The sequence below is a fragment of the Electrona antarctica genome (genome assembly GCF_951216825.1).
Source record: "Electrona antarctica genome assembly, chromosome: 17".
NCBI lineage: Eukaryota > Metazoa > Chordata > Actinopteri > Myctophiformes > Myctophidae > Electrona > Electrona antarctica.
The window spans coordinates 36,836,032-36,851,549 of NC_136798.1; positions in this window are offsets into that span (position 1 = coordinate 36,836,032).

Genomic DNA, 15,518 nt, shown 5'->3' on the forward strand with positions numbered 1-15,518 from the left:
TACGTCACCATCAAAAAACAATTACATTCTGGCATTGGGTCCTTTAATCCACATCTTTATTACGTCATCATTGAGAGCTAGTAATCATTGAGAGCTACCTATACCAGTTATACCCTGACGTCATTTGCTGGCACGGTGCATACGCATCAAGAGTAACCACAGTATACCGCTAATCAACTTACAAATTACATATACATTGTGATGTTTCCGATGTAAATCAAACACAGGGCTCAGGTTAACCAGGGTCTGGACTTTTTCTAGTCACGGATTTTATTTTCTCAGGGTTTCTCACACGGGGAAATAAACAGTGTGAGACAATGTTCAGGGGGGTGAAGCTCTGTTCTCCTCTGGAGTCCGGTCTGTAGGGTGAGAGGGCACAGAGTTATACACTGACAACCAACAGAAACACACGTTGGGGCCCTGGGTCCACCCAGGGCGGTCTACCAACGTTTAAATACCAGATAATAATCCTCTTCTTAGCACTTCACTTTATGGACAGTAGGGACGGCGGTAGAGCCCTAGGGGGCGCCCTCGGGCCGCCTGACTGCCGCAGGTGGGTCTAGAAGAGGCTTTCTCTTGTGCGCGTCTAGGACACGGAACGCGGCCCAACCGGATCTTCAGACGGATATGGTTGAGTGGGTGGGTCCTTAACCGCTATACGATATCTTCGGCCAAATAGTAATAATAATAATAGCTTCTCAATGTCTCTTCCCCTGCGATCTCTTCTTTCAGGTCGAGGCGCTCACACAAGGTCCATGGGAGCTGGCCAGGCTCGAATTGTTAATCACCGTCTTCTTTAACAGTTCTTTATCCTTAGCTTCTATTCGGATGGCCGTCCATAGAACGTAAGATTAAAGGTTGGCTTACGACCTGAGATGAATGAAGGCGTCCGGGAGATGCGAGCTCCTTGTCCTCGCATTAATCGACCGGGCCATTTATATATATTCGTCCATAGACGCGGCTGCTCCGCTCTCCGTCTCCGCGTCAGGACTGCTACTGCTGCTGCTCCATGAAGCCTATGAATGGATAGAGTGGTGAGGGTGTGGATCAGGCATATAGGAATGTGGTACAGAGAGGCGCTGCATTTCTATGCCACTTACCACCCAAGGCTCGCTCTACGAGCTCGCTCTACGAGCGCGCTGCGTCTCTAGCTCTCTCTACGTGGTGAACCAACCTGCACTGACACGCGAGTCCGTCTGTGTTTATATAGTCCTCGTTCAGGCTCGCAGGTGAGTGTGGTTACCTGACGAGTAGGCGGCGGCATCAACCCTGACTGGCCGAGTAGGAGGTTCGGTAGGTAGGCGTTGTCTACAACGACACCCAGAGCGCGTCTCGTGACGTAGGGTGTCTGTCTGCTTGGTGCGCTGCTGGTTACCATGGCAACGTATGCCGGTGAATGGTGGCTGTCACTGGAGACACCACAACATATACATAGGAACATTACCTCTAATCTTCCCGACACTAAAACATATCGTCATTACGTCACCATCAAAACCAATTACATTCTGGCATCACCTAAAACAGACCTTTCGAAATTAAAGACATTTCTCGAAAACTTGATAAAGTATCTACCCTCTTCGACTTCTTCTATTATGATACTAGGAGATTTAAATGATGACCTGTATAGCGAGAAAGATGGAAGTATAAAGACCTTCATGTCCAGATTACAAATACCAGTGATTTTATTGACATGAACCTTCTATTTGTTGTTCTCCAATAGGTCAACCTTGACCTGACCTTTATCTATCACATATTTCCTAGCACTAGGGATGTATACCTACCCAAAAATCGCAAAACCATGCGTTTTTGTCACCTCACTCACAATCCCCGTCACTCACAATTGTCACTCAATCTGTAACTCACAATCGTCACAGGTCTTGTGACATCACTATGACATCATCAAGGTTTCATAGTTAACTGCGACTACTATTACCAGTAAGATGCCCTGAGGGCGAGAAGCGACCAAATAACAGGACTGGGACGCCCATATATGCAAGACCTTTTTTTTCTTCTTTTTTTATTTACGTTTTCGGGCCGGGTAGGGCATAAAATGTGTGCTAATTAGTAAGGCCAGGCGGGGACTTGGGCCAGCCCAGTTAGGGCCCAGGCCTTATTATTTTCGGGCCTGTTGAGAACTCTGCCGGGCGCGGCTGCTCTAATACCTTTGGGGCAGGCCCGTCTAGAGTGTGAATGGACAGGTTTCTGTCAAAAAGAATACATCGAAGAGGAAGGACGGATGGGGAAGGATCGACATATGGAATGTCAGAACAGGTCAGCTCCATATATGGAGATCTAAGGGTTTGAGGTTTGAGGTCAGATGTAGAGTTGCTGGCTGGCTCCATATGCAGTACAATATGCGTTAGAATTGATTCAGTACATTGAAAATCCATCAGTAAATCTCCAGTTTGATGTTTTTAGACGAGCCGTGCCCCAGTGGATGGAAGAGGTTTGGATGCAGCTGTTACTACAGAACTACTGTAGATAAAACATGGCAGGAAGGTAGAGAAGAATGTCTGACTCAAGGAGCTGATCTGGTGGTCATTAACAGTAGAGAAGAACAGGTTAGTGTGTGTGTGTGTGTGTGTGTGTGTGTGTGTGTGTGTGTGTGTGTGTGTGTGTGTGTGTGTGTGTGTGTGCGCGTGTGTGCGTGCGTGCGTGCGAGTGAAGAAGTTAATGTATTGGATAAAATTAATGATGATTCAATCATGTACATATAATCAGGAATTCCTCCATGGATTGAAGACTGGGGATTTGATTTATGCATCATGGATTGGTCTGAACAGGACGGATGGCAGATGGACGTGGGTGGATGGAACACCACTGACAACACAGTGAGACATTTGACATGTTTTTATATTGTAATTCTATCAAAGTCACTGTATGTGAGTGACTGAGTGGATGTGGTTCAATACATTGTTGTTTATTGTGCAGGTACTGGTGGGGGCTTCAAGAGCCTCATAACAATGAAGACGAGAAGAACTGTGCATACTACGGTCACTGGTACACTGGAACATGGTTTAATGTGTTATGTTCATCTACATGGGCCTCAATCTGTGAGAAGTGATGTTTGTTTTCACTTCATTGATCAAACTGCAGCTCAGTGTTCTGCTACAGTAGTAATCAGTAGTGAAAATGATACAAATCAGACCAGTCTGAACTGAGTGGCGCTGTGTGTGTGCGCGCGTGCGTGCGTGCGTGCGTGCGTGCGTGCGTGCAGCTCAACAGTGACATTTGGTGGTCAACCAAACACACCACTTAAAAACTCAAACATTTTATTGCACAGAAGTACAAACTGTTGTAGCCATAACCACTTTAACACATTAAAACCATCTGTGTCATTTAGACATTTAAGCGTTAGATATTCAATAATAGCAGATGTACAAGCTCACAGCGCGGCACCAAGCGACGAGCTGCAAGCTTATAGATCTGCTATTTTTGAACATTTTCTAAAATATGTGAGAACTAGTGATTTAGAAGGCATCAGGTCTTAATGGGTTAATACAAAACAAACTTTCTGCAAAAATAGTAGATCTACAAGCTCACAGTTGCTGCAGACAATGCACAGCAACTGTGCATTTATTATGGCTTATTATTATTGTATATTTGTATTGTCACACTGTAGAGGAGGTTTAATACAATAATATCACTGTGTAATGTTGTCACAGGCTGTACTGTAAATGTGACAAAACTCCTTGACTGTTGATGATTGTGAGTAATTAATAACTTACTGTAATCGTAACCCAGCTTTTTAACTGAGCAGTGGAAGCATTTAATAAAACTTTGCTTGACAATATTATTATTTCAGTCTATTAATTAACAACTGACGTGTGGGTAAAGTACTGTATGTGTGTGTACCTGATTCTGTACCTGACCCTATTCAGGTAATAACTTGATAACACTCTGGATCGCTACACAGCATCTCTATAGACATTACATGAAACTTAGTCTTTCAGATTTTTCATATTCCATCCTGATCGGCTACGATTGGCTTCCAAAGTTTGCAGGCTGCAGCAGTGCTCCGTTTCGAACAGCAGTAGACTGTAATTATAATAAATATCAAAATATCTGTCGAAACCACGCCCTCTTAAAACCACGCCCTCTTAGGAGACCATTAGGATTTGTGTACCATTTCAGTGGCTCCAATAACTATCTTCCTATTAATTAACAGTCTTTGATAGAGCCTATAGAGCGTCGCAGTCCCGCCCCCTACCAGGGCCCAGGAAATGATTCTCCGTTCATTTTCCATATAGACATTTCAAAAAGTATTTATTTAAAGACGTTTACGCCGTGGACAAAGCCAACTCTTGTCGTGACAAATCATGACAACAAACACAATTTTGTTTTGGGCCGAACAAATTAGAAAGAAGAAAAAAACGGCAGGTTACAACACTTATTTTGTTGTTTTTCTTCTTTGTAATTATTTGTTTGGTCCAAAATATTGTGTTTGTTGTCATGAGTTGTCACGACTCGAGTTGGCTTTGTCCGCGGCGTAACAGTCTTTAAATAAATACTTTTTGAAATGTCTATAAGGAAAATGCATTGGGTATCATTTCCTGGGCGCTCTATAGAGGTTATTATGTGCGCGTGACCTCATCATCATACCCGGAAGTTATGCGGGAACGCCTACTGAGTGGCAAAAAACTACTATCTGATTGCATAAAACAACGTTAAATACATTTTGCCACTCATTTTGCCACTCGATTTGCCATTCACTTTCTGCATGGGCATACCCATAGAGTTATATAAATTAGAGACGGCACTGGAAGATAGCGCTTAGCTTTATATATTTAATAAAAAACAAGGGAAACATTATGATGAATTAGCAAAGTAAAAGAATATGGAAATGCCATTTATAATTTATAATACAACCGAGTGTATGAATTAAATAAATAAATACAAATGAATGAAAATCAGCTTAAATAATAAAACAGAAGTGCATTTATGATTGATCAACAAAAAATGTGTTATAGGCCAAACAGAGATGGACATGAAAACATGTAGGCCTATACATAAAGGCGTATATGAATACCGAAAATAATTATGCATATCATGGGTGTATGTGAGATTGCATATTTCTGTATTCTTGGTTTGTCTCATGCTAAAATCTGCTGATGTATGTTGATTTTATTTTTGTGAACTAAGCTCTATGTGGTTTTGTTTTGTAACCAAGAAAGTTACTCTTCAAGCTTCGGCTCCAGCCTACACCTTTGTTACCTCTGTACAGTATATGTTTAAACTAAAGCACTGACTGTGAATAAGGACAGTAAGAGTTTTAAAAGTGATGCAAAGTGCCAAGTGCTGTCACATTCCTCCTTCCTCTCTACAATTTGGAGCCCTTGCAGCCTCTCACCCTCAAGCACTTACGTGACTTACACAAGGTCCATGTTGTGTGAGAAAATGTTTGAGAACTACACTTGTCTACAGGACTACCGCCAGGGGGCAGTGTCAGTACGTCTGACAATGACCCAGGCTTTATTTCTCTGATGGACGACATCTGATAGTTTGTGGGTACCAGGGCTTATAACAGTCTTTGATAGCCTACTCTTTATTCATTTTAGAGAGATTAAGCTTAATTGTTTTAATGGTTTTAATGTGTTTTGATCAAGCAGGGTTATTTGCATTTTGGCCTGGTATAGTTTGTTTTATTACGCCTTATTGGCATGAATACATATCAGTGCAAATATCTGTTTAAGTTATCAGAAATCAACAACTAAAGACAGATTAAATTGGGGTCACCCACAAAGAGCAGTTCTGATTCTGAGAAGTTTAAGCTCTGTGAAATTCGAAAAGTATACTTAACTGCTGTGTGTACGTGTGCGTGCGTGCGTGCGTGCGTGCGTGTGTCCTTTAGTCATTTATTTGCCATAGACTGCCTGTGATTGGCTAGTTCCGCTCCATACCCTCGAGGGATATCTTGCTCTATGATAATCAATTTGTCAAATTACATAATTGCCGTTGATGGATTTGAAAACATATTAGAGAATTGATGTCCTTGGGCTGATGCTCAAGAAATATGATGCTAATCAGTCTAGTATACATGCATGGGCAACTGGCGGCCCGGGGGCCACATGCGCCCCCCCCACCTTCACTTAATTAATAGCGGAATACTGATATATTATTGCATTCAGCTGTTACAATTCCAAACATGCAAACTTGACCTGCTTGAATTACTTTAGAGCTTGATAACTAGTATTAACATTTTATTGTCTGTTCCAATGTCTTTGTATTTAAGTTTATAAAAATAACATAAGTATAGGCCTAACTGAAAATGAAATCATGTTTTTTGGATATTCTATATTCCTTGTTGACAATCAGGTTCTAAATGTTTTTATTATATCTTACATACAGTTGGAGGCCATCGATATTGTCCTTTTCTTTTTGCTGAGGTTTGCGTGATCTGCGCAAAAGGACAGTTAACCCATTTTGGGCGGGAACCCCTTTTGGTGTTTTAAACATTATAATTTAGCTATTGAAAAATAGCAGATCTACAAGCTCATAGCGCGCCACCGAGTGGCGCGCTATGAGCTTTGTAGGTCTGCTATTTTTGAAAAATCGTGAAAATATTTATTTCAGAAAACTGGAGGATTTAGAAGGATTTTTAAAAAATTTGAGGTCAGGCCTAAATGGGTCAAATGATAAGGGACAATATCGGTGGCACCCAACTGTAGCAGGTAGAGGCCTCGTATAAGCAAGCCCCTTGGGCTTCTTGCCTCAACCTGGCACTTTCCCTCATATTTTTTATTGTATTGTTTTAATACTGTGCTGAATAAATAAAATAAATCAATCAATCAATAGCTAAATGCATTTCAATAATAATTAAAAAAAAACATTTCAGAATTCCAATTCAAAAAGAGCAAAAATAATGCAGGATTCGAATTCAAAAGTATAGCAAAAATAGCCAATCTATTCGGCTATCTGCTCTTTTTGCTACTTTTGAGTGACGAGTATGACGAAGTAAAATAGTTACGTTAAGTTACATTTATTGTCTTGCTATGTGAACATTTATTTGGGTGGTTATATTATGTCTTCATAGATAGTACAGTAGGTTGACAGGAAGCGGAAAGAGAGAGATGGGAAGTGACACGCAGCAAAAGGCTCGCCGAAAATAGCCACCAATCCACCAGGTGACGTTGTGAACTTGTGGATCACTAACTCTGGGGGAGCATGGGATCGAACCAAAGAGATTCTGATCGAACTGTGGGAACCTCATGGTTGCCATCTGGCTGCTCTACCGGACACTAAATGGTGCATTTATATAGCGCCTTTATCCAAGGCGCTTTACATAGATTGTGCATTACATTCACCCATTCACACACACATTCATACACCGATGGCGACGGAAGCCATGCAAGGTACTACCAACCAGCACATCGGGAGCAATTTGGGGTTCAGTGTCTTGCCCAAGGACACTTCGACATGTAGACAGGAGGAGCCGGGATTCGAACCGCCGACCCATGGATCATTGGACGACCTGCTCTACCTCCTGAGCCACAGTCGCCCGGACACTCTATACCTCTGAGCCCCTCCCTCCCCCAATTCCATGCTGTAGTGATGTGGAGAGATAACAGGCAAACGTTGATCAAAAATAGCAATTCTTGTACATTCACTAATTTGTGTAGACTTATTGTAAATTAAAGATGGGGTGCCATATAGTTTTGTACTTCTTCTGTTTTGTGTTTTGTGTCTATGAAGTAATGTGACTATAGCCTATATTCTTTGAAACACACAAACATGTATTCCGGGGCGTGGCATGGCCAAATCCACCATTCCTTCATAAAACAATACATCTTAACATTGGAAATGTATCAGGGAACGTAGACATTGTTACATTTTATGGGTTTTCTTTAACGTATTTTAAATGTATCTAATACAAGGAAGATAGCATTGCTGACATGGAATCAATTCACTTGAGGTTATGATTACCTTTGTGTGACAAAAAATAATAATTTCGAGAAATTGCGAAATTGAGAGGATATGGGCTGCATACCAAGAATCCAACCATGGCTGTTTTGTGAACCTCGGTTAGGCCGTCTCGCCATCTGCGCCGGGTCAGCTGTAACCTAATTGCAGAAACACACTACATCATGCCATGTGGAACTTAATTACGCCACAGCCCAGGGAATCTAATGGGATTTACATCTAGATGACGGTGAAAATTCAAAGCACTGGTCTTTGTGTTTCCGGCGTTTGAGTGGAGCGGGATGGTTCATGTTAACGGCAATGTAAGAGACTTAAGCTGACGGTTAAGTCAGTGGCTCTCAACATTTTGTTTTCAGCCCCCCCCCCCCCAATGCAATGCGTTGTGTGCTTGTAGATCTGCTACTTTCACTAGCTTGGGTCCCGGGCAAACGTCTAATCTCTCTTTTTCTCCACCAGGCCGAAGGCATGGGGAGAGAGTATGTTTTGCACGTCCGTGTGTGTGTGTCCGTCCGTCTGTGTACAGCTAATCTCCGGCACCGTTAACCCGGTCGATGCCAAATTTTGAACACACACTCCCTGGATGCCAACGATGAACCTCTGCCCCAACTTTTCCAGAACGGCCTGTTATAGCGCCACCAGGAGGCCACACATTTTTTTATATTACTCCTCCAGATTCTGACCAAATATCCCGCAAATCGTTACACACTATCTCTAAAGTCATGTGTTCAAGACGGATCTGTCCGATATTTCATATTCCATCGATTCCAATTGGCTAACATTGGCTTTCGAAGTTTGCAGGATTGGCCCGTTTTGAACAAAAAGCCTCAAATCATGAACGCAGCGTGCAATTTACGTGAAATCTTTCACAGACTTTCCTATAGGCTGAGGAATATATCCCACCCTTTTCACATTGTTATAGCACCACCGACAGGTGGATTTTTGCAAGACACATTTTTGGAACAAAATGCCTCAAATCCAAGGCGTAAGAAAAAATGGCACCCTTTTCCCCATTGGCCTATTATAGCGCCACCAGGAGTCCAATGTCCAATTTCTGCAATGTCCCGCCCCATATTTGCATATTGGGCCCTTGTTGGTTATAGCTTGCATGGTTCCAGGCGAATCCGGTTGGCTCACCATTTCGGACGTGAAATCCTTCCACAATTGAGAGGGGCCAGACTTCATCTGCCTGAGGCAATATGCATTGCAAAGGAAGATGAAGGCTGGCTGATCGTTGTGTCAGCAAAGCTTGTGGAATTATGAAGGACTCAAGCCATCCCAACCGCAGACAGTTTGAGCTGCTGCCGCATGGAAAACATTTTCGTAGTCTCAAGGCCACTGGAAACAGTCTGCAAAAAAGCTTCTTTCCCCGAACAATTAGATACATGAACGAACTGATTATAACCAGAGCCAAACAGGGGCCAGAGCGAAGAAAAACACTGTGTGTATGTACTTAATGTACTTTCAAAGTTTTCAAATGTATACAAATCTCTTGAAAATGGCAGATCTACAGTAGGCTACAAGCTATTTCAAAAGGCTGAAATGTATTTTGGGCTGTATGATTTAATAATCAAAATCCACAAAGTAACTAGGCCGCCTACAGTTTTCAAAGATTTTTTTGTGGAGTAGAAGTAGAAGTAAAAGTGCTGACAATTGGAAATATCCCAGTAAAGTAAAAAAAAAAAAGAAAGAAAGAAAACAAAATCTTGAGTAGGCCTACAGTAGTCAAATAAAGAAGACTTAGATACTTTACACCACTGGATACAATTGGTATCCCAACCTGAAAATGTATGAAGAGCTGGAGAGACAGGGAGACCGTAGTCTCGGCCCCAGCCTTACTCATCTGCAAAGAGAAAAGCCTCATGGTCATAATATAAGGCAGAGAGTGCATAGATGGAAATGTCTGGCCGGAACATCCGTCAGATGTATTTCCCCCCGGATACGATATGTTCTGACCAATCACAACACTTGTCAGAATGTAAACAGATTTGTTAAGTGTTTCAACGTCATTTCTTTGAGCGAGACCTCTGCCAAAATCCCGCTACTTCCCCCAAATTCCAGCAATGCACTCTACAGCGTAGGTATTTCCCAGCGTGGGAGACCCCTGCTACTGCACAAACACTCAATAGGCAGGGTCTTTCCCAGTGTGGGAGACCCCTGCTACTGCACAAACACTCAATAGGCATTGACTTTCCCAGCGTGGGAGACCCCTGCTACTGCACAAACACTCAATAGGCAGTGCCTTTCCCAGCGTGGGAGACCCCTGCTACTGCACAAACACTCAATAGGCAGTGACTTTCCCAGTGTGGGAGACCCCTGCTACTGCACAAACACTCAATAGGCAGTGACTTTCCCAGTGTGGGAGACCCCTACTACTGCACAAACACTCAATAGGCAGGGTCTTTCCCAGCGTGGGAGACCCCTGCTACTGCACAAACACTCAATAGGCAGGGTCTTTCCCAGCGTGGGAGACCCCTGCTACTGCACAAACACTCAATAGGCAGTGACTTTCCCAGTGTGGGAGACCCCTACTACTGCACAAACACTCAATAGGCAGTGCCTTTCCCAGCGTGGGAGACCCCTACTACTGCACAAACACTCAATAGGCAGTGCCTTTCCCAGCGTGGGAGACCCCTGCTACTGCACAAACACTCAATAGGCAGTGACTACAACCAGCATAATAGAGCGATGTAACACCAAATTTAACAAAATAACAAAATCACTTTACTGCACCTTTAAGACATAATTGAATGGGACCGCCAGCACAGTCAATACAGATAAAATACACAATTTATAATCAATTAGGCGTCATTATATAGTTTGTCGTGCGAGGTCAACCGTGCGTTAATTGCATTATGCAGACAGCCACGGGGACTGGCGGGCTGCAGCCATGCACTCAGTGCACTCTCTCCAGGCTGTTGCATCACATCACATGACGCTGTTTGTACGTGTCAGTGACTCACATCGCTGCTTCTTAACCCAATGAGACCTGCATGAGTGATTCTATACTCTAAGGGTGCGTTCGGATACAGGCACACAGCGCACAGCCAATACAAACTAGAAGGCGAGTGCACTCCCGTTGCGCATTTCCGAACGCACCCTAATTGTCTTCTTTAGAACAAGAAAAAAATTATGTTGCTACAATCAGTGGTTAAAGAACAGTCCAAAATGATAATGTACTAATTTGAATTTGGCACACCATCTAAAACCATATTTTGTTCAAGGGACCCTTCCAGAAGCAAAGATTTGAGTTGCAAATGTTCACAAAACATATTATATTCAAATATGTGCACATTTCACGATTCTCAAAAAATATAAACCAATCATTTAAAAAAAAGTGCAGATCTACCAGCTCACAGAGTGGCTAACAGCCAAAGACAAAGATACAATGATGGTTAAAATCTAAAAAGAACATGGATGCCTTCCCGGTATTAGCGGGTTAAACGGCGTGGGTGAAATGTAGGTCAGTGTACAGTAGCTACTCTGTATGTAACCACAACGTTACGCTGCTAGCTAGCGTGGAAAACCCTGCTCTAAATTTAGCGCGGCATCAATTCAGAGCTGTAGAACAAGTGGTTCCCAACCTCTTATCCCCCCTCGGAGCCCCCAACCTGTATTACAGTGGTTCTCAAACCTGTTCATGCCCAGGACCCCCCAAATTGAAATTTGAAAAGATATACCAGTGAAATTTGTTTACGGCTCTAGCAGTGATACTCAACCATTTTCATTTCAAGGACCACCAGTTTGAATCGTACACTGCGCAATGAGTGACAGAAAATGCAATGCAAATATTCACGTACGAGGAAACATGCATAATGTGCAAGTATACACATAATTACACATTGTGTCTGAGGTCAACCTCGGTTGACATTTAATTCGGATCGGCTTCTGTGCGCAGTTGCACGCACGCACGCGCGCACGCACGCACACACGCACGCACACACACACACACACACACAGTATTTATGTCCACACACAGGGAAAGCATACCAGGGACACACATATTTTAGGTGCAGTAAAGTAGGTGCATTCACAAACTCATGGATACGTTCTCATGATACAACACGCATGTCACTCAGCACTTCATGGGCACAACAGAACTAAGCATACACTGGGAGCTCTGGGGCAGCCGAGACAGAGCAATACTTTGCTAGCTGTTCTGACTGGTCTTTGGTTAACCAGTCGGTGGGTAAATGTCCTAGGCTGGCGGATCACCAGAGGAAACAAAGTTCTTAGTGTTGTAGTGCAGCCTCACACTTGTGTCCTGTGTGTTCTGTGTGTCATGGCCGCGTGATTATGAATCCCACCAACGTTCTAGGGTAGACCCGCCTCACCATGTGTCTGATTGGCTCCCGGGAAGGCATAGTTTTACTGCGGTTGGGCCGTTCGGGTTAGGTTTAGGGGGGTGCATACTTAGTTTAGACTAGTCATTGGTTAGACATGGGTTAAGGTTAGGTTTAGGTGTGCTGCCCCGTGGGGGGGTTAGGTTTAGGGTGAGGGTTTGAGATAGGTTGTAGTTGTAAGACTAATGACTGGTCGCAAAAACGAGAACTGTCAATCACAACGACTACTGGCCAATCACAGCAGGGCTTTCCTAGAACTGCGGTGGGATAAATAATAACGCGTCATGGCCGCCTCAATGCATTTCCAATGGGAGTCATATGGTTTCATGACACGACCTTGTTGCATGGCTGTCTTCTGCCCTCCCCCCCATGCAACAAGGCTGTGTCTTCACACCACGTGACTCCCATTACAATTTACAATTTAGGCATTTAGCAGACGCTCTTAATCCAGTGCGACTTACATTAAGCAAGAACAAAAAGCATGGCAATACATCACATAGGCCTACATAAAAAGTAGTCATGAATCATGAAACATGCGTAAGCTAAGAACGTAACAGTGGGACATCTATATAATGAGACTATACATTTAAACTATACTATACTATACTACTATGCTATGCTATACATATGTACTATGAAGTGCTATGACTACAATGACTACATATAATACAATGCAATTCTAGTCTACATAACATGCTATAAGTCTGTATCAAATGCTATCTAAATTTGAAATACATTGAGGCGGCCATGGCACACAAGAAGACACAGGACACAAGTGTGTCTTGTGTGTGTCTTAGGTGTGAATGAGGCCTTAAAGGGATAGTTCAGATTTTTTTAACTTAAGTTGTATGAAATACTTGCCATTAATATAGTGGTTGCAACTGTATTAATTGATTGCCCGAGTCCCATGGTGGGAGTTCTGCTCTGGTTTTGGTCAATATTAAGTAGTTCCGGTCATTTTGTGGGGGGCACTGGGGCCACGCAGTAAAAGTAAATTAATCCACAAAACGAACGTAATTTGTATTGTTGACCTATTTCTAAAATATTAGCGCGACTTTCGTTCAACTTTGACCCCTCTATCACATGGAACTATTTTTTGGGCGTAGTGATATGGACACAAAAAACATAGTTCTGTGTGATAGAGGGTTAAAAAAAGAACGGAAGTTGCACTAATATTTTAGAAATAGGTCAACAATACAAATGACGTTAGTTTTGTGGATTAATTTACTTTTACTGCGTGGCCCCCAGTGCCCCCCACAAAATGACCGGAACTACTTGATATTTCACCAAAACCAGAGCAGAACTCCCACCATGGGACTCGGGCAATCAATTAATACAGTTGCAACCACTATATTAATGGCAAGTATTTCATACAACTTAAGTTAAAAAAATCTGAACTATCCCTTTAAAGCACTCTCTAGTTGTTTTCATGTGTCAGGTGGAAGTCTAGCAGACTGAGAGATACCGCTGGAAGGCTGCTGGGTCTATGGGGACTGCCCATAACTCAGACATCGGATCTATATTGCCCCTCTTCCCACTAAGCTGTTCACGGGAGGGGCCGTCAGGTAGCGTCGGCTGTTGGTAGATTCCACCGGTGAATAGTGCCTTCTCGTATGCAGGCTACATAGTCCACAGAGGTTGTGAATGCATCCACTGCACCTACTACATTGACAAATCACGATGGCAGTTAAACGGAGCAGTTTAACGTCATGCCCAGGACACACACACACACACACACACACACACGCACGCACAGACACACAGTAGCTCTACATTCTCTATTCAGATTACCATGGTAACCAGTAAAAGTGTAAGTTAGCGTAAATGTGTGTGTCTGTGTGGGTGCACGTGTCCGTGTGTGTACGAGTGTGTGCGTGTGTCTGTGTGTGTTGGTGGGGGTGCGTGGGGGAGTGTGGAGTCACCTCATTCGACTTCAATCACTTTCTCAACATCAGGTCTGGGCATCAGTGGTCGAGAGGCAAACGTAACCGTAACTCGGGTGTGCAACTCTGAGAGTGTACTGTATATGTCACCGCCAATCAGGAATTTCATGAATTCGATATCGGTGCACTCGTTTTCATGCCCCGGCTACCGACTTAGCAACACCGCGGCTCCCGCTATAGGCCCGTCCGGGGCCTTCCAGAAGCTGGGGTGTTTCCCATACTCTTTGGACACCATTGGAGGCGCGACGTCTCAAGCTAATTTGAGACACGAGAGGCCCTTCCGAGCGAGCTAAAGCAAGTGAGTCGCCACGCCGACCGTCTGCTTGAGCCGACTCAGGGCCGTCCGAGTTACGAAGCGATAAGGACAGAATCGCAAATTATCTTCCCCCCTACTAGTAGGAACCTCAGAGACGAGTTAGCTGCTAAGCGGCTAACTAGGGGCTTGCAGATTTGCTGTTTTCACTAATTTGGGTCCAAGGCAAACGTCTAATTTCTCTTTTGGGTCATTACTACAAAAAGGATACCTGCACGGTTTGTTTTTGTCTAAGTTTAAGCTGGTGTATGTCATTATGATATTAAAACATTCAGGGACATTTCAAGGTTACATTATCGTTGGAAAAGTCAGGCTCAAAATAGCCTCCTGAAGAATATATTTTGTTGTTAATTAAATGTGCAACTTTTTAAGGGATCACAGACTAATCATTGAATAGGGTAAGTTTAGTGAAATCTTCTGACAAAGTATTACTCACTTATATGCATGCACACCAATTTGCTGATGACATTTTCCATTGCTGTAAATTACAGTAATTATCATGGCTGAGTCGATATGAATCTATAATGTGTGAAAAAGAGAGAGAGACAAGAAGGGGACAGTGGCTTATTCTGAAACAAAGTATGAACAACCAACATACGGCCCAAAAGCTCACAACACATTACATTGGAACAATAACCAGCTTGTAGATCTGCTATTGTCATTAGGCTATTGTAACATGTTTTAAAATAATAAAAACATATACATTTTGTTGTCAAAGTTGTACTTCAGTTCAAGTACTAAAATAATTTATACGTACAATCAATATGTGATCAATATATTCTTAAGTTTATTACTACTCTTTACCATCAATGGATTGCTGTATTGAAATTGAAAAAATTGAGAAACTTTCAGTACAATTCAAAAGAAGAGAGAAGAGATAATACTTGTACTTGTACATCCTCTACTTTTGAATTTTTTTTTAACATCTTGAATGTTTTTATTTTATTTTTAGTTTAGAAGGCATTATGAATGGTATTAAATTATGAAATATGGAGATACAAG